Here is a 23,893-nt window from a genome sequence, read left to right on the forward strand (position 1 = left end):
GGATATCGGTGGTGGGCCTTGGGCGCAATCCTGGCCAGATTGGCGAGCCGGAGGCTAGATATAGCGGCCCGGTGCAGTGGGGCCTACGCCGAGCGGAGAAGCCGGGGACCTCGATTTTTGCGGCGAGCAAGGTGGCGGCGCAGACGGCGAGGGGCGAGTGGTGCTGGTCCCTAGGTTGGCGGGACTGGCGCAGATATCCAGCAGCTCAGACCGGACCTCCTGCAGCCGCCGGCGACAGCGAGACATGAGGGACAACGGCCGGCATACCGCCCTGGAGCTGAGGAGGGGCGGTGGGGCTTTGCTCGGACGTAGAAGCCGGGGGCTCGATTTTGGTGTGCCCCTGCGTAGCGGAACCGGGCATCGGACTTGGTCATGGCCTTCCCTGGTTGCAGCAGGCCCTGGAGTAGCAAACAGTAAGGAGGTGTGCGGTGCTCCCAGGGAGGTGCACCTGGGGGGCCCTGAGGAACTACACGGCTGAAAGGGGCCAGTGGAAGCTGCTACGGCGGTCAGATCAGGCCGCAATGGTGAAGAGGGTCTTGCCGGGTCCCGCTCGGGGCATGCTTTTGGCCCTGAAGCCCACGGCCAAAGGGTGGTTGGCAGGAAGAAGGGCCAGCAGACCCTGGGCCCACCCTCCTGGTGTGTGATGGCCGAGGGGGTGCACATTCTCTGACAGGAGACCGCCTAGCAGTGCCGTACTCAGGAGGAGCCGAGGGGACGTGCACTGGACGGTTACAGATATACAGGACGTCAAGGGGCCCACCGCATACCCATCGGCGGCCAGACCGGGTTGCGGCTGTGGGCCGGGTGGTGCAGAGGGCTCACCCTCAGGGAAACATTGCTGCCCTCCTGCCGGAAGGCCTAGCGAAGGAGACTGGGGGCATCGAACCAGGCCGTGGGTCTTGATCAGATAGGGGCCTGATGCCACGCACGTGGCACCGGCAATAGCAGAGCGGAGCCCGCAGCAGAACCGACAACAGGCCTCTGGGGGGGCTGTCCCCAGCGACTGGTGGCCATGACACGCCGTGGTGGAGGTGGGGGACCTCCCAAACAAGGCCCCATTGACAAGTTCACGGGTCCCAGTGGCAGTGCAGGGGCGACGGGCGCCCACCAGGATTCTGGACCAGACAACGCCGCTCTCATGGCAGCCATAACTCAGTCCCGGGACATGTTGGATGCGAAGATAGGGGCCGTGGGGTCAGACATTACGCTATTGCGCCAGGATCTACGGAATGCAGTGTCCCGCATCACAGAAGCTGAAACACGCATCTCGGGGGTAGAGGATGACGTTAAAGCCCTGAAGCGCAAGGTGGCCAGCATGGAGTCAGTTCAGAAGGGCTTGGCTCTTTGAGTGGAGGATGCGGAGGGACGTGCTAGGCAGAACAACATGCTCTTTGTGGGGCTGCCCGAAGGATGTGAGAAAGGCGACATGGAGGGCTTCTTGACACAGTGGCTGGAGGGCTGGCTCCCCCCTGACTCACTCTCCCGATGTTTCGTGATTGAGCGGGTGCATCGGGCCCTCATGCAAAAACCGCCAGTAGGAGCACGACCGCGGCTGGTGATAGCTAAACTCTTGAACTATCATGACAGAGACACTATCCTGAAACTCGCCAGAGCAAAGGAGCCGTTGCTCTACGAGAACCACCGAATCCTGATTTTCCTGGACTATACTTGTATGGCACAACAGCAGCAGCAGTCATTTACAGCTGCTATGCCTTGCTGTACCCAGCCTTCCTGCGGGTGGTGTTCCAGTCCCGCACCCACTTCTTCGACACCCCTGAGGAGGTGTTCAAATGGACAGATGAGACAGTGTCGGTCAGAGCGCATAAACCTCCAGGGCTGGAGTCGGAATCCTCCCAGAGCCGGCCGCAGTCACGGGCCTCTCGTGGGGCTCGGCTGAAGGGCAATTGGAGGTCCAGGTCCCGGCAGTGCTCTACGTCAGGGAGTGCATAAGAGAGGGGGGAAGGGGCCCCGGGCAGCCGAGCGGAAGGAATTTGATGTTAATGGCGGCCAAACCTTGGAAGCGAAGTGTATCATATGCCTGGGCATAGTACTATACATTTGCGTGTTGATGTATCCTTGTTTTACCTCCACTGTATGGGCGAGAGGCTCCTGCGGAGCCTCTGTTCCCTAATGGCAGGTCTTGGGAACAGGGCGCGTGGGTCCAGGGGCTCCCTTAGGATCCTCAGTTGGAATGTACGGGGAGTTCTGGACAAGGTCAAGAGGAGGGCAGTGCTACAGCAGGCAAAGAGGGCTGACGCTGTTGTCCTGCTGCTCCAAGAAACCCACCGGCTGGGCACAAAAACACTATGCTTACAGCGCTATGGCTACCAACAGGTTTTTCATGCAGGCTTTGCGAGGGGTTCTAGAGGGGTAGCCATACTCGTACACTGCAGCATCCCATATGTCCACTCAGCTCAGTGGGTTGATACGCAGGGTCGCTTTGTCATTTTCAAAGGTATGGTAGGTGAGTAGCCCGCTGGTCCTCGGGAGTGTCTATGCCCCGTCTCCTCTGCAGTGGTCTCTGGTCGAAAAGCTGTTTGTGGTGTGGGCGGACATTCCTGAAGCGCTGGCAGTTATTAGGGGAGATTGGAATGATGTTATGGACAGCCTTATAGATAGGTTTCGACCTGGGGGCGCTGGGGGGGTGGGTCCATCCACTAAACTTAACGACATGGTACGGGGGCTTAATTGGGTGGACACTTGGCGGCACTTACATGGTAACCTGTGGGGATACACATACCAATCTGCTGTGCATAAATCCTTTTCTAGGCTGGATTACATAATTGTCCCCGGAGCAGCGATTCATAGAGTGGAGGCAGCAGACATCCTGCCACGCGGGCTTTCGGATCATTCCCCCACCACCATTGATGTCTGCATGGATAAAGGGCGGCGGCCATTCAGGTGGCGCCTCTCTGTGTGGCACCTACAGCAGCCAGACTGTCAGAAGCATATGGGTGAAGCCATCGCCCACTTCCTGATTGAGAATGTGGTGTCTGTGGCGGAAGTTGGTACTGTATGGGAGTCCATGAAGCCAACCCTTAGAGGGGTGGACATAGAATGGTGCGCAGCTGCGCGGAAGAAATGTAGGGAAGACCTGGTTTGGGCTGAGGCCACAATTGAGGCACTAGAGCTCCAAGGAAGTACGGAGGGTGGGGCGCATGCAGCGGGGCAGCTCCTACTGGTGCAGCAATCGTATTCGTCCATGCTGATGGACGAAGCCAAACAAATATGGCCGGCAACGCGCAGCCGTATTTACCAATGGGGGGATAAATCGGGAACGATGTTCCACCGGCTTTGTCAGGGCACTTCCAGGCACAGACCCAGCCTCAGATACTAGATGAAGAGGGGTCCCCGGTCATGGATCCCACGGAATTGGCAGAAGGATTTGCCGCTTATTACGCCCGTCTGTATGCCCCGAGCGAATGTCTCCCCACCGACGTAGTGGACAAATTCCTAGCTGATCTGCCACCAGGCGTGGTTTCGGATGAGGTACGGGAGCGTCTGGAGCTCCCATTGGCAGAGGAGGAACTAGGCACAGCCCTGGGCGAACTTAACTCTGGTAAAGCGCCCGGGCCCAGCGGGTTCCCCAGTGATTTCTACAGGAAGTATCACACACAGCTCAGGGTCATTATAGAGCGGCCGTGGAGGAGGCTAGGGAGCGGGGCAGTCTCCCCCCTGACTGGAGACACGCTGAGGTCGTTGTCTTCCAAAAGCCGGGCCGACCCCCAGAGCACCACGCATCATACAGCCCAATTTCCCTACTAAATGTTGAAGCAAACATTTTGACCAAAGCGCTGGCCAATCGGCTCCTTCCCTATGTAGCAGATCTTATCCACCCAGACCAGGCCGGCTTCATGCCCCAGAGGGTGACCAGGCATAACATTTGGAGGGCACACGTGGCAGTAGCAGCAGTTCGGAATACCGGGGCTCCGGCGGCGCTCCTTTTGGCCGATATGGACAGGGCGTTTGACTCGCTGAGCTGGGTCTACTTGTTCGCCCTTTTGCCGCGGCTTAACTTGGGTCCTCATTTCCTGTCGTATCTACGGCTACTGTACACAGACCTGACGGCCTCGGTCAGGGTGGCAGGGTCTACCTCCTCCAGATTCGGGGCACCCGGCAGGGTTGTCCCCTCTCGCCCTATCTGTTTGCCCTGGCCATGGAGTCGCTGGCTGCATGGGTGCGCATGGACGCACAGTTACGGGGGTTCGAATGGGATTAGGACCTGTCCGACAGAATTGCGCTTTATGCGGATGATGTTCTATTCTTCCTAACGGATATCAATAGGTCAGGGCCGCGCATAATGGAAATCATGCAGATTTTTGGCGAGACGTCTGGGCTCTACATGAACCACCGCAAATCCACCCTCTGGGTGTTGGGGGGGCACTCGCAGGTGGGGGACTGGGCTTCAGCGTTACAGGTAGCGGTAGGGGGCATTAAATACCTGGGGGTGTTCATCTCCGAGGTCCCAGCGGTATGCTGGGAGCGGAATGTGGCACCAGTGTGGGAGCGGGCTCGAGCAGACATTAAAACATGGACCCGCATGCCGCTGACCATTTATGGCAGCTAACCCATATTTAAGATGGTGACTCTCCCCAGGCTGCTGTACCAACTGCAGAATCACCCCTATCCAATTCCCTCTCACTAGTTTCGACAGGTGAACGATGTGTTAGGACAGTTCCTCTGGGCCGGGGGCACAGTACGGGTTGCAGTGCGAACCTGCTTCCTGTCCTCTTACTGTGGTGGATTAGAGACCTCTAATATCCTATCTTACTATCAGGAATCCCATCTCCTCGTCTTAAATGATTGGTGGTACGGGGATAGGGGAGACCTGGCATACGCCCTGGAGCGCCTCCTGATTGGTGCTCACATGCTCCACTCTATTTTGTATGCTGTGCAGATTCGAAAGACACTACCACCTGGTATGCCTAAACTCTTCAGGGCCCATTCCTGCCCGCACTGCTAGGGCAGCCCAGGACTGCGGTATCCTTGCTCGTGCCGACATTCCCGCTCCCGATTCCCTGCACACCCCTACCTTTGCCCCTCCCCCTGTACCGATTTCAAAATCTGTCTCCCTCTCAATTTCGTATCTCAATACTCGCTCCCTAATATGCCACCAGCTTGAAATATTTCAACTATTGCATCAAAGTACTATTGACATCCTCCTTCTAGCTGAAACGTGGATTACGGAGGACTCTGGCCCTGACATCCTTGCTGCAATCCCCACAGGATACTACATTGCGTCAGCCAATCGGCCTGCTGGAAAGACGGGCGGCGGAGTAGCAGCTATTATCCGCACTGAACATATATTCTCACAGCTTACTGTGGCTCCCATCCCTAAAACTGATTGCCTCGTTTTGAAATTCTCCTCCGCCATCTCCTCCTTTGTATGTGTTCTTACCTACAGGCCCCCTGATTACATGCCTCTCTTTCCCCAACTATTCAGTGACTCTATTTCTCATCTAGCGATCAATCACGCCAATATTATGATTATCGGCGATTTTAACTATTGGCCTTCGGATGCCCGCGAAAGTCAATCTTCCATGGAATTTACCGATTTCCTAACCAGTATGAACTTTCACCAGCACGTTCACACCCCTACCCACCAGAAAGGCCACACTCTGGACCAGGTCTGGACGGTCAATCTGGACATTTCCCCCCCTGGCGTCCTCCCCTGCTCATGGTCTGACCACTATCTTATCTCTTTTCTTTTACACCTCCACATTCCCTGTCTTCCCCCCCTGGTAAAGAATCTTTCAGCTCGCAACTGGAAAAAGGCTAATCTGACAGACTTTCATGCCATATTGGCCTCGACCTCACCTACCCCTGCGATCTCGCTGGCTGATCAGGCTGATCATTTGGATGAATGGCTACGCCTCGCTAGCGATAAAGTGGCCCCTTTCAAAACAATCAAAGCCAAGCGCCCCCACGACACTCAACGTTGGTTTTCCGACCAACTTAAAGCCGACAAACTTGCCCTTCGGCAAGCCGAACGTCGTTGGAGGCGCAACTGCGATCCCTTGCTTAAAGTTGTCTATGTAGATACCTTACAGTCTTACAAACGAGCGATCCTGACAGCCAAAACTGCCTATTTTTCCCACAAGATAATGGACTCTAATAATAAGACCAAAGAGATCTTTTCTATCGTTAATGAGCTCTCCCTGCTGGATAGGGTTACTCCCCAACCTCAGCCTACCCAAACCCTCTGTGACTCTTTAAACTCTTATTTTTCTGAAAAAATCACAACTATAAAAAACAATATCCCTATTCCTCCTGTCCCTTTCTCTTTCCCCCCCCCCAAGAATTCCAGCCTCTTGACAGAGTTTCCACCTATTTCTTTAAAAGAATTTTCTTCACTGCTTCTTACAGTTAGCTCAGGCTCACCCAATGACTGCTGCCCTCCTTCGATCTTGAGGGAAGCCTTTCTGGCCTGTCTGGACCCTCCTCTAGCCTTTCTTAACAACTCCCTGGCCACTGGAGAGGTCCCTCGCTCCTTTAAACAAGCAGCCGTCTTACCTATTCTGAAAAAACCTAAGGCGGACCCCACCATTCTAAGCAATTACCGACCCATATCCCTTCTCCCTTACTTAGGAAAGATCTTGGAGACGTATGTCACCCGCTGCTTGACCTCCTTCATAGAGACATCCTCCTTCCTGGATGCCCAACAAGCTGGATTCCGACCCCTCCACTCAACCGAGGCGGTAATAGTAGCAGTCATGGATGCCCTCAGGACAGGTGCCGATAAAAACATATTTCAGGCCCTTGTCCTTTTAGACCTTTCGGCGGCATTCGACACAGTCGATCATGCCATCCTGATCGACCGTGTCCACAATGCTGGCATACAGGGAGTGGCTCTCGACTGGCTAAGTTCTTTTCTTGACAAGCGTACTCAAGCTGTCCATCTGTCCACCTTCTCTGCACCCTACACACCCTTAACTTGCGGGGTCCCTCAGGGCTCTTCACTATCTCCTCTCTTATTTAATTTGTACCTCCAACCCCTTTTAGCCTTCCTCAGAAATTCTCCGGTCACAATCTTCAACTATGCAGATGATCTTCAGTTAATCTTTCCCATCGACTCCCACCCTTCCTCCAGTTTTCATTTCCAGCCCACTATGCTGGCCATTTCAGAGTGGATGTGCCATAGCCAATTAAAACTAAATCCCACAAAGACTGAGTTGGTACTCACGGGTGGGCCCACTAACCCATGGAATAACACCTTTTGGCCACCATCCCTAGGGATGGCTCCCACTCCGGTCAGCACAGTGAAAAGCCTGGGGGTGATGATCTCTGAAGATCTCTCGATGAGACCACAAATAAACTCAGTCATCTCATCTTGTTTCTTCCAACTCAGGAGGATCCGCAAAATTAGTAGGTTCCTCACAAGAGATGCCCTAATTCTAGTGGTCATCGCCCTCATCACCTCTAGGCTTGATTACGCTAACATGTTGTATGTGGGGACCCCGGCATGCCACCTTCATCGACTGCAATTGCTGTAGAATCAGGCTGCTCGCCTGATCTTTCACCAACCCAAACATCAGCACGTCACCCCCCTCCTCCGCAGTCTCCATTGGCTCCCTGTTTCTAAGCGGTGCTTGTTCAAGTTGGGTTGTACTGTTTTTAAGGCACTTACTGCGGCAGTTCCTGCCTTTATATCATCTTGCCTGACTCGTTACATCCCCCTCAGAGCCCTCCGCTCTTCCTCTCTCAACCTCCTTGTGGTCCCCAAATTTAAACGGAAAAAGCATGGTGGCTCGAGTTTTTCTGTTTTAGCTCCCTCTACCTGGAACTCCTTGCCTTCCACACTCCGTCTTTGTCCTAGCTATGACTCCTTCCGCAGACAGTTAAAAACCCTGCTTTTTCAGTCAGCATATGAGTAACTCCTCCACCATGATCTCTGCAGTTTGTTACGAGCGCCAAGAAACCGTTGGTGTATGTTGCGCGGTACAAATATTTTTAATGTTTAATGTTTAATGTATGCAGCTAGTGTTTCAGATTTGGAGGCAGGCCTTGCGGCGTATGGGTTGATGGAACACACTGACAGGTGAAACTCCCCTCTGGCTCAATGGTCGATTCCCCGGTTTGGCTGCTCTACAGGGATTTGGGGGGTGGGACAGCATTGGAATATCCACACTGGAGGACTTGCTGTCAGGGGTGACCCTTAAGTCCTTTCTGGAACTGAGCCAGGAGTTTGGCATGCCCCGAACTCAGTTCTTTAAGTATCTCCAATTCCGACATGCCCTCGCCCCGTGTCTGGAGGGGTTGGAATCACTTCCCGAGTATAGCCCCTTGGAGGCCAAGGTGTTTATGGGAAATCTGGGGCCCAAAAAGATATCCTGCATATACCAGTCCCTGGTTGCACATTGTTCCCCCTCACTACAGAAGTTGCGGGAGTCCAGGGAGGCGGATGTTGGTGTGTTAGAAGAGGAAGATTGGAGGGAGGCTTTGCCGGGGCCCCGGGGTGCAGCCATTTTGATAAGCCTCCAGCTTATACAGATTAAATACCTCCATAGAGTATATTTCACCAAACAACGGTTAAGGCGGGCGGGCCTGATAGCATCCCCGGACTGTTTGTGATGTGGGCTTGAAATCGGGACATTTATACTTACAGTGTGGAGTTGTCCCTTACTGGCCAGGTTTTGGAAAGGGGTGTGGGACTGTTTGTCCGATGTCCTGGGGTGGGAACTCCCCCGTACGCCGCAGCTGGGCCTCCTCCATGTATTAGATGGGGTAGGGAAGAATATCTACAAGAGACATTTACTATTGCTGGGCTTACTCTGGCTAAGAGGGACATGGCCAGAGCTTGGAAAGATACGCGGTCCCATACAGTTGTAGCATGGAAAAGGGGGCTAAATTTCTCCATGGGGCTGGAACAGCTGATCTTTGTTGCCCGGGGTTGCCCACGGAAACACTTTAAAATCTGGAAGCGTTGGGCAGACTTCAAGGGCCTGCTGCTTGAACATCCGGCTGATCAGGACCCACTGGTGGACATGGGATAGGACTGTGGGGACAGGTGCATACGTTTGGCTCGGATGGTATGTAATGAAGTGGAGACGAGGGATGGTGACCGTGCGACAGGGGTGGGGGGGATTGGGGGATGGGAGGGCTGTGGTTGCGTTGATTGTATATGCTTCTCTATTTGTTTAATATCCATCTGGAAAGAAAATTGGATTGTACTCTAATTGTTTAAGCCTAAATGTCCTGCAGCTATCTCGGGGTTAAAGAGACCTGCCTGTTGAATACAATCTCGAATAAATAAAAAAAAAAAATAACAATATGTTTAACTAGAACTGGGATTCACTGCATGGGAAATGACTTGCTGGAGACCAAGAAGCTGGTGTCTGTTTTATGACATGTAGCGCAGGGTGTGGGGTGCGGGCCCCTGTGTGTGTTGTGTAAGTTTCTTGTCATGTTCAGGTTATGACTTTTCTCTGGTCAAGGGCCACTGTTAAGGGGTGGCGTGTTGTGTGCTCCCTTGGTGTACCCCTGTTGCCGGTGGTGGGATGGCCTGCTCATGTGGATCTTGTGCTGCATGCTGTTTGGATGCATGGAGTAGTGTTGCCCATTGTATGGAGATGTGATGTTTACGCATTACCCGCAGCTCTTCAGATCAAAGCAGCTCCTCCTCTGCGAACGCACCCTTTCAGGCCTCAATTGGTGGCCCTCCTGGGGCTCTCCAGTGCATGGCTATGCATCTTTTGGCAAGCAGGATTACCAGGGCAGCAAAAAGTATCTCTACTTTCTGTTGCTTTCGGCGCCTGGTGATGCCTAGCGTGCAGGCCTCCCACGTGTTAAGATCTGTGAGTCCTATGACCTCTAGCAAGGTGGCATAAATCATCGCCCAGTATGAGTGGAGTGCCGGGCAGCCCGAAAACATGTGTATAAAGGACGCGCCCGTCTCCGGACATCTAGGGCAGGTAAAGCGTGTGTCAGGGTAATAGCGTTGGAGGTGTTCAGGGGTTAGCTATGCGCAGTGTGAAATATGGTATTGTATGTTTTTGAACCGATAATTACGGGATACCTTTTTTGGGAACTCTAGGGCTCGTTCCCATTCTTTATCATGGAGATGCCTCTTGAATTCCTGACTCATCTTTCTGTGACACGCTACGTTGCGTGGTGTCACGGAGACGTGGCGGCTATCTTGCATACATTACTGTGGGCTATTGTGTAGCTGTGCAAATGGGAAAGTGTTTTTGTGTGATCATGCGCATGTTTTAAATAGGTCGCTTGTGAGATAGTGACGTTGTATGATGGGCGCACAACAGGGTTTGAGCAAATCTTTATCCTAATATGCAAGATTTTGCCAGTTCTGCACATTGACTTTGTGGAAATATATTACGCAGTTTGGTTACATTTTTTCTTGGCTGTATTACGTGTTGGATTTGTGGATCTTGCCATCTCAGCAGTCACATTTGGTACTACTTTGGGTTCTATTTTTGTGTTTTTGGGTTTCACTCATCACCAAGTTGAATAGGTTGGCTAGTAGTGGTCACGTTCAACAACCTTCACATATTTTAATGAATTCTGGGAAGCCAGTACTAGAATGGAAAAGATAGATGTGGCATTCACCAATGAGAAAACTGTCCCTGTTTTTCAACTGTTTAGGGAATGAAGAACAATGAATTTTTGACCGTCTGCCAGAAGTACAACCACCAGGCGAGGATTCAGGTGATGCACGGGATTGGAATGAGTATGGTGTAGCTGAAAAGAGTTTATCACATCATTTTCCTGGGGAACCCAGTATTGTCCTAGTGTGTTTTCATTTTTATTCACATTAACAAGACTCTGTAGAATCTTGAGAACAATATGTTGCTGCTTTGAGAATTTAGGCTAGTACATGTAAATTTGAAATTGCAGTTGACCAATAAATTAGGGATCAAATTGTTTTGCATTGCCATATAAAAAAGTACAAGAGCACTTATTATGCTGTACTAATCCCACTCTTGACCAAACGATAAAAATAGCAAAGAGAATAAAATGTTCAGTCTGTTAAAATATTGGGAAATGCTGGTCAGCCTGAGAAGGCTGACAATGTAAATGTTAGTTTGGTCAAAGACAGGATGCTGGTAGAAACTGTAATGCTTTATTACATGGGGGAGCATGTTTTAGGTGTAGCTCACATTATCATTTAGGTAACAATGTAAAGTGTTCAGCTCAAGGTAATAGATGCAGCAAATGTAATGAAGTAGGTCACGTTATGAAGGTGTGTTGGAGTACGCGCAGTGGTGTGAAAGTAAGATGCTCTATCAAGATTGAGCCACAAGATGAGTGCAGTGTTGCCGTCAGGAAATCAGCAATATTGCTACTACTACTGTTTTGACAGTGGATGTGAAACTGGATGCTGGTTAAATGGCTAGTAAGAATGGACTGTACTGTGATGTGAGAGTGGGAAATGTTGAGGTGAACAGCATGGTGAATTCTGGTTCACCTGCGACAATGTTATCTGAGGGAACATTCAGAACTTTGTGGAAAAATGTGCAACTAAAAGCAGCGGACATTTGAGCTGTGGCGTACAAGGACACAGCAATTAAGACAATGGGTTTTTCTGAGGAAGAATTGCATTTTCATGATAGAATTATTCACACAAAAGTGTATTTTGTGAAAGGCAAAGATATCTTAGAATGGATTGACCAAGGAAGAGTGGGTATGGTGTTAACCCCTTCCCTGTGGGGCTAATTCCCCCGCTGTGCTGGGAGGAGGGGGGTGCGCGCAACGCCGCGATGCTCGTGACGAGCTCAGCTCAGCACGCAGCTCGTCATGACCATGCCCGTTTTAATAGAACGCTCAGCACAGTGGGGAAATTATCCCCACGTGTGAGTGCCGCGCGTGTCTTGTCATGAGCACAGCGGCACCGTGACTCATGACGAGCTGAGCTCATCATGAGCACGGATGTGGTTAAGGCCCGGTATGACCGTTCCCATTATATTGGTGGACACAGTGTATGACAATATTTGTGATGAGGAGGCTATCCTAAACAAATACCCACAGGTTTTTAAAGACAAAATAGGTGTTGTGAAGGGGTTGGAGCATGAGGTTATTTTAAAACAGAATGTGATACATGTTGCGCACAAGATACTAGTTGAACCTTTGTGTATCAGGGAAGAGTTGAGAAAACATTTGGATCAATTGGTTATGGACAGGATTATTGAGCCTGTGAATGCGGCCAAATGGGTTAGTTCTGTGGTGATAGCGAAGAAATAAAATGTAATACTCATCTATGTGAGGATTTACCTTCATTAAAAAAGAACATTGTAGGGGACTGCTATCCACTCCCCAAAATTCATGAGTTAATAATGACTTTAGTGGGAGCAAAGTATTTCAGCAATATAAACCTCAATGCAGTGTATCATCACGTGCCTTTGAAAAAAGAGTCTCAAGTTCTAACCACATTTATTTTTCCATTTAGAGTATTTAAATACTTGTGTTTACCGTTTGAACTGGGGTTCTCTGCTAGTGATTTGATTTGATTTGATTTCAGATTTGTAAAGCGCATAGCTACCCTGGGGCGTCCCAGCGCTGACAATCAAACTGCAGCATTCAGAGGGGGGAAGTTGTGGGGAGAGTTTTATGGGAAGAGCAAAGTTTTTAATCGCCTACGGAAGGCCAATTGGTTGGTTTCTCTTCGGATGGGGAGTGGGAGGGAATTCCACAGCTTTGGAGCATTATATGAGAACAGTCGCCCACCTGAGCGGGCCTTTCTTATTCTGGGGACACTGGCCAGGGAGAGGGAGTCTGATCTACGCTGTCTGTTGGAGTGATGTGGTTTGATGAGAGGTCTCAGAATAGGCGGGCCTCTGCCTTGAAGTATTTTATGTGAGATGCAGAGGGTTTTAAAGGTGATCCTTTCCTGAATCGGGAGCCAGTGTAATGATCTGAGGGCAGGTTTGGCAGAGCATCTGGATTTGGTCCCCGTCAGGAGTCTGGCAGCGGCGTTTTGGGCACATTGCAGTCTGTTGATGACCGATGAGGGAGCACCTAAATATAGGGCATTTCCGTAGTCCAGTCTAGAATTAACTAGCCACTGCATTAGCAGTTTCCTGGACTGAAAGGGGATTAATTGGAGGATTTTTCGAGCTATCTGTATGAGGCCAAAGCATGTGCCGGCGGTTTTTCTAGCCTGGATTTTAAAGTTGAGGTCCTGGTCCATCCAGATACCAAGGCTCTTAACTTCAGTCTTGGGGGTAGGGGGTGATCCCATGCAAGATGGCCAGGTGAGGGAAGGGGGGAGTCTGCGTGGGTCCCCCAAAAGGAGGATCTCAGATTTCTCTCAGTTAAGTTTCAGACGAGAATCGCACATCCATTGAGAGATATTCTGGAGGCAAGATGACAAGTTGTCCAGACATTTGGTCGACTGGTTTATAGAGACGATCAGCTGGGTATCGTCGGTGTACATAACAATTTTTATGCCGAATGGAGTTACGATGTCTTTGAGGGGAGACATGTATACGTTAAAAAGTGTGGGGCTCAGGGAGGAGCCCTGGGGGACCCCACACTGGAGGGGGAGAGCTCTGGAATTAACTGAGCGTCGGTCACCTGGATGGTTCTGCCTTCTAGGAAGGATTTGATCCAAGACAGGGCGGTACCGGAAATTCCTGCCATGCTAAGACGGTGGATAAGGATGGCGTGATCCACCTCGTCGAAGGCGGCGCTCAAGTCCCGGAGGATCACTGCCACTGATCCTCCCACATCTAGGATGGTTCTTGCCTCTTCGACCACGGCTAGGAGTGCGGTGTCCATTCCCTGTCCTGGTCTAAACCCTGTCTGGGATTGGCGGAGAAAGTTGTTAGATTCTAAGAAGAGGGAAAGTTGTTGATTGATAATTTTCTCTGCCACTTTGCTTATGGCCGGGAGGAGGGAGATAGGTCAGCGAGATCGAGGTGGGGCTTTTTGAGAAGTGCGCGGACTGTGGCTTTTTTCCAGTTGGTTGCAACGATGCCTTGAGCAAAAGACACATTGATGAGGTTGGTGAAGGGGGAGGAGACCGTGGAAGCGACCAGTTTTAATTTGCTCATGGGTGCTAGGTCTGTGGGAGCCCCACTCTTCACTGTATGAAGGGTGGTCCGAAACAGTTCTGTGGACACCTGGGAGAACGCCTCAAGACGTGGAGCCTCCGGACAAGTGAGAGGAGTCGGGGGGGGTGGAGAGGTGCTGTGGGTGGGGAGGGTTTTTAGGATGTTGTTAATTTCTGTTGAGAAAAACTCAGCTAGCTGATGCTTCTAGTGCCAGATGGATCTGGTATGGGCAGTGGTTCCGGGGTTTTTGTCAGAAGACGATCGATACGGTAGGTTTCTTTGGCGGAGTTAGCTGCAGCTAGTATTTTTCCCTTGAAAAATGTTGCCTGGGTGTTTTTTATGCAGGTTTTGTACTCCTTCATGGCTGACCTGTATTCATTTTTACTTCCATTAGCCCAGTCCTTTCTCCAAAGGCTCTCGAGCTTTTTACACCTTTTTCTAAGTTCACGTAGTTCTGGGGTGAACCAGGGGGATTTAAAAGTTCCCTTTTTACTGGGGAAGGGTTTGACAGGGAGGATTGCGTCAAGGGATTGTTCAATCCAGGAGCGGAGTTGGACTTCTGCTCGGGAGGGATCTGGGTCGAGCTCAGGTGTAGTGGAGGCTAGTTCGTGGATCCAAACTGCCGTATCCAGTTTTTGACAGTTTTTGCTAGTGTATTCCAGAAGCTGATGTATTGTTTGTTCAAGGGTGTTTCTGGAGCACAAGTTTTTCAAAATATTTTGTTTTTATTAAAACCATTGAACAACATAATTGTATTTTGAATAAGGTTTTGTCCATTCTTAGTGACCGTTCGATGACAGTATTACGTGATAAGTGCAAATTCTTAACCAATTGTGTTGAATATTTATGGCACTGTATAACTTCAGAAGGTGTGAAATCCAAGGGGGATTCGATCAAGTCTTTAAGAAATGCACTGTGCTCACAAACTAAAGATGAACTTAAGTCATGTATGGGCCTTAGTGATTACTAGGCTAGGTTTTTAAGTGGCAATGCAACTCTCATGGAACCATTAAAAAAACTATTGAGGAAGAAAGAAACATTTGTTTGGGAAAATTACCACAAACAATTCTTTGATGAAATTAAAAGAATGCTAGCCAATGTTCTGATACTGAAGACTTTTGTCAGTAGTTCTATGTGTATCATATCGGCTGATGCTAGTGCTGTAGGTCTAGGTCCTGTTCTTTGCCAAAGGGTGAGAACTGAGGAACATACCATTGCTTTTGTTTCAAGAGTACTCTCGAAAGTGGACGAAAGATGCAGTAGGATAGAGAGGGCAGCATTAGCATGTGCATGGGCCCTTTAATAATACAAGACATGTCTGGCGTAGAAAATTCGTCTTATGTACATTTCATATGCCTATGGTGTGTCTATTTGGTGAAAAGAGATGGTCTGCAGCTTCATCCAGACTTATTCGTATTCTGTCGAAAATTCAGGAATACAATTTTGCAATAAGATACAGACCAGGAACTAATATCCGTGCTGATTGTTTGTTGGGATTACTCTTTTTTTCAATTATTCTGTTTATTGTCATTTTCAAACAACATACAAAACATTGCAAGAACAACGTAAGCCAGTCATTATGTATCATCCGTAGCTGGGTCTGGTGCAAACCTCTGCCATATGTACAAATGCCAGATTTTTGATAGTGTCATGTCACTTCATCAACATAATTACACACCTTTAGATAGTTACATTTGTTCGAGGTCCTCATCCCAACAGTCGACTTTCCCATAGGTAAATAACATAGTCACAATGTAGGGTATTTCCTTCATGGACACAATACCTTTCTCTCTCTACACCTATGTATACATCAGATGTATAACATGTGTTGCATGATACAGTAGTCATATCTACATAGCGTCATAACAGCAAATTCACCACTCATTCAACGCCCACTTCGCCTGTCCCACCGTCATACTGTTGCCCCCTCATCCATTGCGTAAACGGTTCCCAGATGTTGCGCGGTTTAGAAGTGGGTGGCATTAGCTCCCAAAAGGTCCCCAGTTGCGTGTGCCCATAAGTGACATCTGCGAGCGAACTCCTGACTGATGGCACCCAACGCCTCCCCCAATGTATTGCCACTTGTCGTTTAGCGTACAGTAATAGTAGTGAATGTAATTTTCAGAATTTGGGTAGAGTATCTTTGACATATCCCAAACTCCTAGTTCAGGGGATGGGACATCTGCTCTCCCCACAATCTGATTGACTGACACAAAAATCGAAGACCAATAGTCTTCCAGCCTAGTGCAAGACCATGATGTGCAGAAATGTTGCAGGGGAGTATCCACACCTCCAGCATCTGTCTTCCTCCCTGAGGCCCATTCTGTAGAGACTAACCGGTGTCCTATAGAACCTGTGTAAATATTTAAAATGAATTAAACGCAATCTGTAGTTGGGAGAAAGTCCAGTAAGTTGCCCGCAACAAAAGTCCCACTGTTCCTCAGTGAGTGGGACGGGTAGCTCTCTGTTCCATCTTTGCAGGGCTGTAGGCTGAACTATAGGAGCACTTTGTTGCATTTGCTTATATAGTCTAGTGACCAGTTTCCGAGGGGATTGGGAGCCCACCAAATTCTCTAGCGCATGAAAGGTTGGGGGAGCCAACCGGAACTTACTGCTCAGTGCACTGCAAGCTGACTTAAGTTTATGATACAAAAACAACTCAGAGAAGGGTACCTCCTGTCCCTCAGTAGCCACAGGGGGGGGGCATTAATTCATTGTCAGGGAACAAATCTGCAAACGTATGTAGGCCTAGTTTTCGCTGCAGTGATATACCAATACCGCTCTCAATGTATGGCAGTAGAGGGTTCTGTACCAGAGACAGTGATGGAGCGTACATCAGCGGAACACCCGCCCTCTTCCTTAACTCATCCCACACCCAACGCAATGTCTCCGCCATGTCAACATCTCCCCTAGGACGCTTCGCCTCCACGCAGATAGCCACCTGCAGTGGGGTCGGCGCCACAACATCATGCTCGACAGCAACCTGTGGCTGGAACGGGGTTGGATGTACCCAAAAGTGTAAAAATTGGGCTTGGGCGCATAGTGCATATAGGTGCATATCTGGGGCCCCCAGTCCTCCCTGCTTCAAAGGCAGTGGGCCCGATTCATAGAATGAACTTAAGACTCAATCCTAAACTTACTACTATTTTGGGATTCACAGAATGCACTTACTACTTTAGGCATTCACAGAATGAACTTACTACTTTTGGTATTCACAGAAGTTAGGATTTTGTCTTAAGTCTGTCTTAAGTCTGTCTTAAGTCTGTCTTAAGTTTGTCTTAAGACAAACTTAAGACAAAATCCTAACTTCTGTGAATACCAAAAGTAGTAAGTTCATTCTGTGAATGCCAAAAGTAGTAAGTGCATTCTGTGAATACCAAAATAGTAGTAAGTTTAGGATTGAGTCTTAAGTTAATTCTGTGAATCGGGCCCAATGTCAATATGTACCAGGACGCCCTTGCTTGCCCACCCGCCCATGCCAGTGTGACAAGTTGCAACTTCAGTGTGGCAGAAAAATGTGATGTGAGCGGAATCGGGACATTAACAAATAGGTACAGAAACTTAGGTAATACAACCATTTTCGCCAAAGCAATCTGCCCCGTACGTGACAAGGGTAGACTTGCCCACATCTTCACTTTCCCCTCCAGCCATGTCATAGCCCGTCCATAGTTCAGATTCCAGATTTCCTGAAGATCCCTACTGATCCAGATACCCAAATATTTAACCTCCTCAGCCTCCCATCTCAGAGGGAACTCAGAAGAAACATGTGGGGTACTGTCCGTCAAAGGGAACATGACCGACTTAGACCAATTGATACAAATGCCGGCCAGACCCCCAAATCGGATAAATTCACGTAATACTGGGTCTAGGTTATCTTCTGGATTAATGAGGTACAGGGTCACATCATTATCATATAAGAAGATCAGCAGGTTTCTGGAGCTGAATCCTATCCCCCGTGCAGTGTGGTGCTGTCGGATTCGGGCTGCCAGTGGCTCCATTGCTATGGCAAAAAGCAACGGGGACAGGGGGCATCCCTGTCTCGTACCCTGCGAAACAGGAAAGGGGTAAGAAATTAAACTGTTCACTCTTATCCGGACACTCGGAGCTGTGTACAACAAACAAATCCTACTGATAAGGAGCAGACTGAACCCCATTCTAGCTAATATAGCAAACAAATATGGCCATGCTAGGGTGTCAAATGCTTTCGTTGCGTCTAAGAACACCACAGCAGAATGGACACTAGGGTATAGGTAATGCAATGTAGAAAAAATAGTATGTAAGTTGTGTGATGTCGATCATCCCAGAATAAACCCTGATTGGTCAGGGAGGGCTATCAGGGGTAGCAGAGCTTGCAGCCGGTAGGCTATTATTTGGACAACATTTATACATCGACATTTATCAACGAGAGGGGTCTATAGGAGTCCAACTCATCTTCTGCTTTACCCGGCTTCAGCAGCGTAATTATCATGGCCTCCCTCATCGTGTCAGGCAGTTTGCCAACGTCCAAAGCCTCCTCGTACACCGCTAGCAGCCTAGGTGCCAGCTCCTCCGCATAAGCCTTGTAAAAGGCGGTTGTGAAGCCATCTGGGCCAGGAGCTTTATTCAGAGGTAAACTTTTGATGACTTGGGCAACGTCGTCAGTGGTTATCGGAAGATCAATATACTTTCTATATGTGTTGTTAAACCAGGCTAACCCAATGGAATCGAGGAATGACTCAATCCCCTCCGGGCATTCACTCTGGGTGGCGGTATACAGGTTTGAGTAGAAACCCGAGAAGGTCTGTAATATCTCCTCCTGGCCTATGACCACATTGCCAGATGTGTCGCATATCTCATGAATGTGTGTTGCGGTTCTGGATGGCTTGATCATAGTCGCCAGCGTGCGACCCGGTCTGTCCCCCTCTCCGTATTTCCTGGCTTCCACATATTTGCCGAGGAACTTCACCTTGTGCTGTGCCTCTTCGGCATAGTCTAATAATGTATCTTTTAGCAGACCGGCAGTTTCCCGATCTCTCTCGTTATAATACTGTGTCTTGAGGCTCTTGATGTCGGACTCTAGGGATGCCAGGGACCCTCTTATAGCCTTAAGCACCCCCGACTGTCGAGCAGTGCATTGACCTCTTATGACGACTTTTAAGGCGCCTTCAGTGTCAACTGACCCTGTATTGATCTGGAAGTAGTCTTCAATGTCATTCCTGATCTCCTCTTTAAATGGCTTCATCAAGTAGGGCATGCGGTGGAAGTCGCCATGAAAATGCGCGTCTGGGCATGGTTGGGAACCACAGCTGCAACAGGCATGGGGCATGGTCTGACAGGGCAGGTACTCGACCGCAGTGGTACAGGCAGCCATATCCCGGGATAGTAGCCAATAATCTAAACGGGACCACGCATTGTGATGATCTGAAATACAAGTGCCCTCCCTCAGCAATCTATGTCTGCCTCTCCAGATGTCTATTAGTTCACCCTCAGCGATTATCTCCTGCAGGGCCGCGCTGGCTGCCGGGTGTAAGGTCCTGGCAGTCCCCTTTCTGTCTAATACATCATTGAGTATGGCGTTAAAATCCCCTCCCCATAAAATCGTGTCACAGCCTGTTGTTCTAATTTTTGACCATATGTTATTAAAGAAATCAGGAGAGTCAGTATTTGGGTCATATACGACCACCATGAGGATGGATAAACCACACAGGAGCCCCTGTACCAGGATATAACATCCCTCCGGATCCCCTTGTTCGAAACCCTCCTTCCAATCCAGCCCATCTGGTCAGAGCAGCTACCCCCCGGGCATAGTTAGAATATATTGCTGAGTATACATGACCCCATCTATTATGGCGAAATGTATGGGATTGTGTGCTGTTTAAGTGTGTTTCCTGTAAAAGGCATATATCCACATTGTGAGGAGTAAGATAAGCATGCACCAACCTCGATTTCCTGCCATCATTTAGACCTCGAATATTCCAAGTAAGACATTTCAGCGTATTAACAGTGTTGGAAATGGGTATTTCTGGTTGGCTAAGGCTTGCGCCAAAGCCAGGCAGGAACCACCATTCTAAGTCGGGGCAAGGAAGTCACCCGCCAAGATAACCCCTGCTCACCCTCTTGGTAGCTTGGCAAGAGCAGTCAGGCTTATTTCAGAGGCGATGTGTAAAGCATTTGCGCACGCACGCACCAGAAACAACATCCCAGGCCCCCCACAAAAGGAACTCCACACAAGGTTATATATAAAAATAGCCTTTGTATTATACCAACACATTGGATAATAAACACACACTTTACAATGTGCCATAGGCACGGGCAGAATTTGCAAGGGATTATATACACAGGACAGGGCCACATAGACCACTGTCAGGAATAAGCACTTAGAACAAGTCGTTGGTAGAATTAGCACTTTGTAGAAGTAACACTTTTAGAACATAGAACATATAATAACTGGCGGCGGGTACGGACCGTGCCTTCCGTTCTGGTGGCGCGGGACAATGCGGGTGACCTCCTCGGCAGGCCGGAGTGGGCGGGAGGCGGCCGGTACGCTACAAGCGTGCGGGCATTTCTCGCCTCCCAAAGAGGGCTTTTTCGGTGGCTGGGGCGACCCAAAGGTGTGCGGCTCAGAGGAGGAGGGGGGCAGGGTGCGGGTAGCCCAGCGAAGCGGACGCGGCTCAGAAGAGAGCCGCGCAGCTCGAGGCGGGGGCGGCCAGGCACGGGCACGGGCTGCAAAAGGGGGAGCGAGCGAGTCACACTTCAGGCGGGGCTCCAGCGGCACCGGGAAGTCAGACAAGTCCCAGAAACTTGGCAGGGAAGGCACAGTAGAGTCCACTGACAAGCAAAAGGGTCACTTTATCATTGAAATTATAAAGCGCAGAGACTGAAGCATGTGTTCCCATGATGACCAGTGGGTCAAGCTACACACCGTGGATAAGGAGTTAATATTAACTTTGGGACGAGTGAAGACACGCCACTTGGTCCCCTATTTTAGGGGTCAGCAATATTCCTGGGTTGCCCTTTGTGTTAGTCCTGATGAAGACTCGCATGGCCCAGGTCCAACTTACCTATAGGCCCTAAGACGAGTCGAAACGTCGACGCTCCTTCTTTTAAACCTGGATCCTGCGACACTTTTTCATGTGCAAATAACCTTTGGAAGCCATGTTCTCCCTTTATTGAAAAATGTGTATACAATTTATACTTGAGGCCAGGTTATTGTAGGACGGTGAACTGTGGAACCGATCCTTTTTTATAGTAAATTTGTGAATAATTTTATGTCCTTATCTGAACTTTCCCTTCTTTAATCACCTTATACTTTCCATATTCATTGCACGCTCTCTTTGGGCAACCTTGAAGCTTCTATCTTTGGATAGTTTTTTGGAGATACAATGAATTAAAATTGTCCCTGATTTTGTAATTATTGCTGTTGCATTTTTCTCCTTGTGTGAATTCTGTACATTTATTGATTAGGGTTGATCTAAGTGACATACCCCTAAATGATATGGAAACATTGATCATGTACTGATTGATTCAGTTTAATGAAAGAAAGGGTCACGGACCACTGTTTTTCAATATCATATTATACCCAGGTCTATGACTTCTTTGGGTCACCGCATTTTGCTAATGATTGCCCACTACTTGCTGGGCAGCTGAGAAACAAATCTGCGACAGGGGTCCTCTCTGGCCCCTCAGGACAAGGAGTGCGCCAAACTGAGCCATCTGGCTCTTGAAATCCACATTGCACACTTTTGGAGCCCTCTAGGCTCTGGGAGAGCCTGTGCACCGCGTTGGAGCCCTCTGGCTCTGAAATAAGCTCTTGCCCCTCGTTGGAGCCCTCTAGGCTTTTAAATAAAGGTGCTCCAAAAAGGTTGGAATGCACTGGCTGTAAACATGCCCCCAAGGAGCAACAGGAAGAAAGGGGGGAGGCCAGGCATGAGCCCTCGCGGCTCTTAAACAAATATTGCGCCACTCGTGGAGCACACTGACACCTAATATCATTATGCCCACCGGTGGGACCACTCGAGGCTCTGTGACCGAAGGTTCCCCTTGTTGGAGCCCCGTAGGCTCAGTAACAACATTGGGGCGGCCCACTGCCATCCGGGGCCGCCCTAAATGCACCAAAGTCCCGGGGCCGGACTACGGCAAAACACATGAGCCCCCACTCACCGGTCTTGTGCGGGCGGGGACTCCTCCGGATAGACGCGGCGGGGCAGGCACGGGGGCATCTTCACCCGGTCCCCCATCTTGGGACCGGGACTCCGTGTGGAGCCGCAAGGCTCCGGGTCAACTCCTTTTTTGGGGCTCACTCCTCGGAATGGGGTCCCCGCTGCATTTGGCGGTTGTCTCTTGGTGGCCCCAGGGCTCTCCCCAGTTTACGGGGGCCCCGGGCGGCCATCACTCCCTTTGCTTTTCTTTCCCCCTCTCGGCGGCAGACCGGGCAGGCAATACTAGCACCGTAGCAGGCAGGACTTCCTGACAGCAAGCGGAAGTCCCGCCCCGCTCCAGGCTCCCGGCCGCCAGACTTCCGGTTTCCGCGGCGCCGGCATCACTTTCGGGGGGGAAATAATGAGGGGTAGGCACCCTCGAAATATAAAATAAACGTAGAAACGGGGTGTTAAGGCGCATCTGAAAAGGGGTGGCACCCTTAAATAAAAATATAATGAAGACGCAGGGTGGGCACCTGCGCATTCGGGGGCATCCAAAGGGCAGGAGCGCTTCCCTCCTCAGGAAAACGACAGCGCTCTGCCCAGCAATGAAAACTAAAGCGCTCTCAAGGCGCTGGGGGCACAGACAGCACCAGGCTCCTCAGGAATGACCCCCTTAAGCAACCAGGGCCCCAGCAACAAGGTCCTCCTAGGAGCAGAGGGCAGGAGGGTCCAAAGGAAGTCCTCCAGCACCCAGGCAAGGCAGAGGGGTCCCAAAACAAAGTGCATCAGCAATCCAGGGGCTGGGCAGGGCCCAGGGAGGCAAGCCTTTCCCTGGGCCCCAGCAGCAGCACACCCCTGGTAGATTCTAGTCTGGAAACAAGAACATTTTACAAGAGGTCACAGCCTCTTTTTATACACACAATTCCTTTGTCTAAAGGTGCAGGCAAGGGGCGAACCAGATACAACTGGTTCCTGAGCACTTTGTTTTGCTTAGTCCCTCTCTCTATTCACAGGATGGGTCAGAGACATCAGACACAGCACAGGGGGTGGAGCCAACATTTTGGGGGGAAAGCCTAGCCCTATTCAGGTCCCAGGTGCACTCCCCCATCATCATGCAGATCCCCCATTCACCACCGGGGCAGTCCCATCCTGACTCCTGGAGCCAAGCACACCAGCCAGCTCCAGCCAAACACAAGCCAGCACATTCACTGCACAGACAGGCCAACTTTTAGAATTGGCACTTCCACACTAGACACAATAACGCCGCACACATCATCGCGCAGCATTTAATCACACGAGTCCGCACATACCAAACTCACACCTGCACTCTCCACACATCAGAAATTGCCATGGGCACACACATTCCCCATGCAATCCTATGGGAGGGCAGGCCCTCTCACACACGCACTCAGAGAGCGCACGCAATTTACACTGCACCACAGTGCTAAAGTGCGCAAAGACCAGAAATCACCATAATGATGTAACATGAAAAGGGAAAAATTTCAGGGGTGAACCTGCCAGAGGGGCCATGTCCAACTCAGAGGATGCATGTGCATCTACACTGTGTCATCTGTTGACAGTGCCTAGTGCATGACATAACACTTACATAAGAGACAGCAACTTTGCCCCAAATTTCTGTGTGACTGGCATTATACAACAAAACAACCCCACCCTTCCTCCCCCCACCAACTCCAACCCCCTAATCAGGTTGCAGAGTACCCTTCCCTACGTTAAACCTCAAATAATGAGACATCAAAAGGTGGGAAC

This window comes from Lissotriton vulgaris, chromosome 1_1 (genome assembly GCF_964263255.1).
Source record: "Lissotriton vulgaris chromosome 1_1, aLisVul1.2, whole genome shotgun sequence".
NCBI lineage: Eukaryota > Metazoa > Chordata > Amphibia > Caudata > Salamandridae > Lissotriton > Lissotriton vulgaris.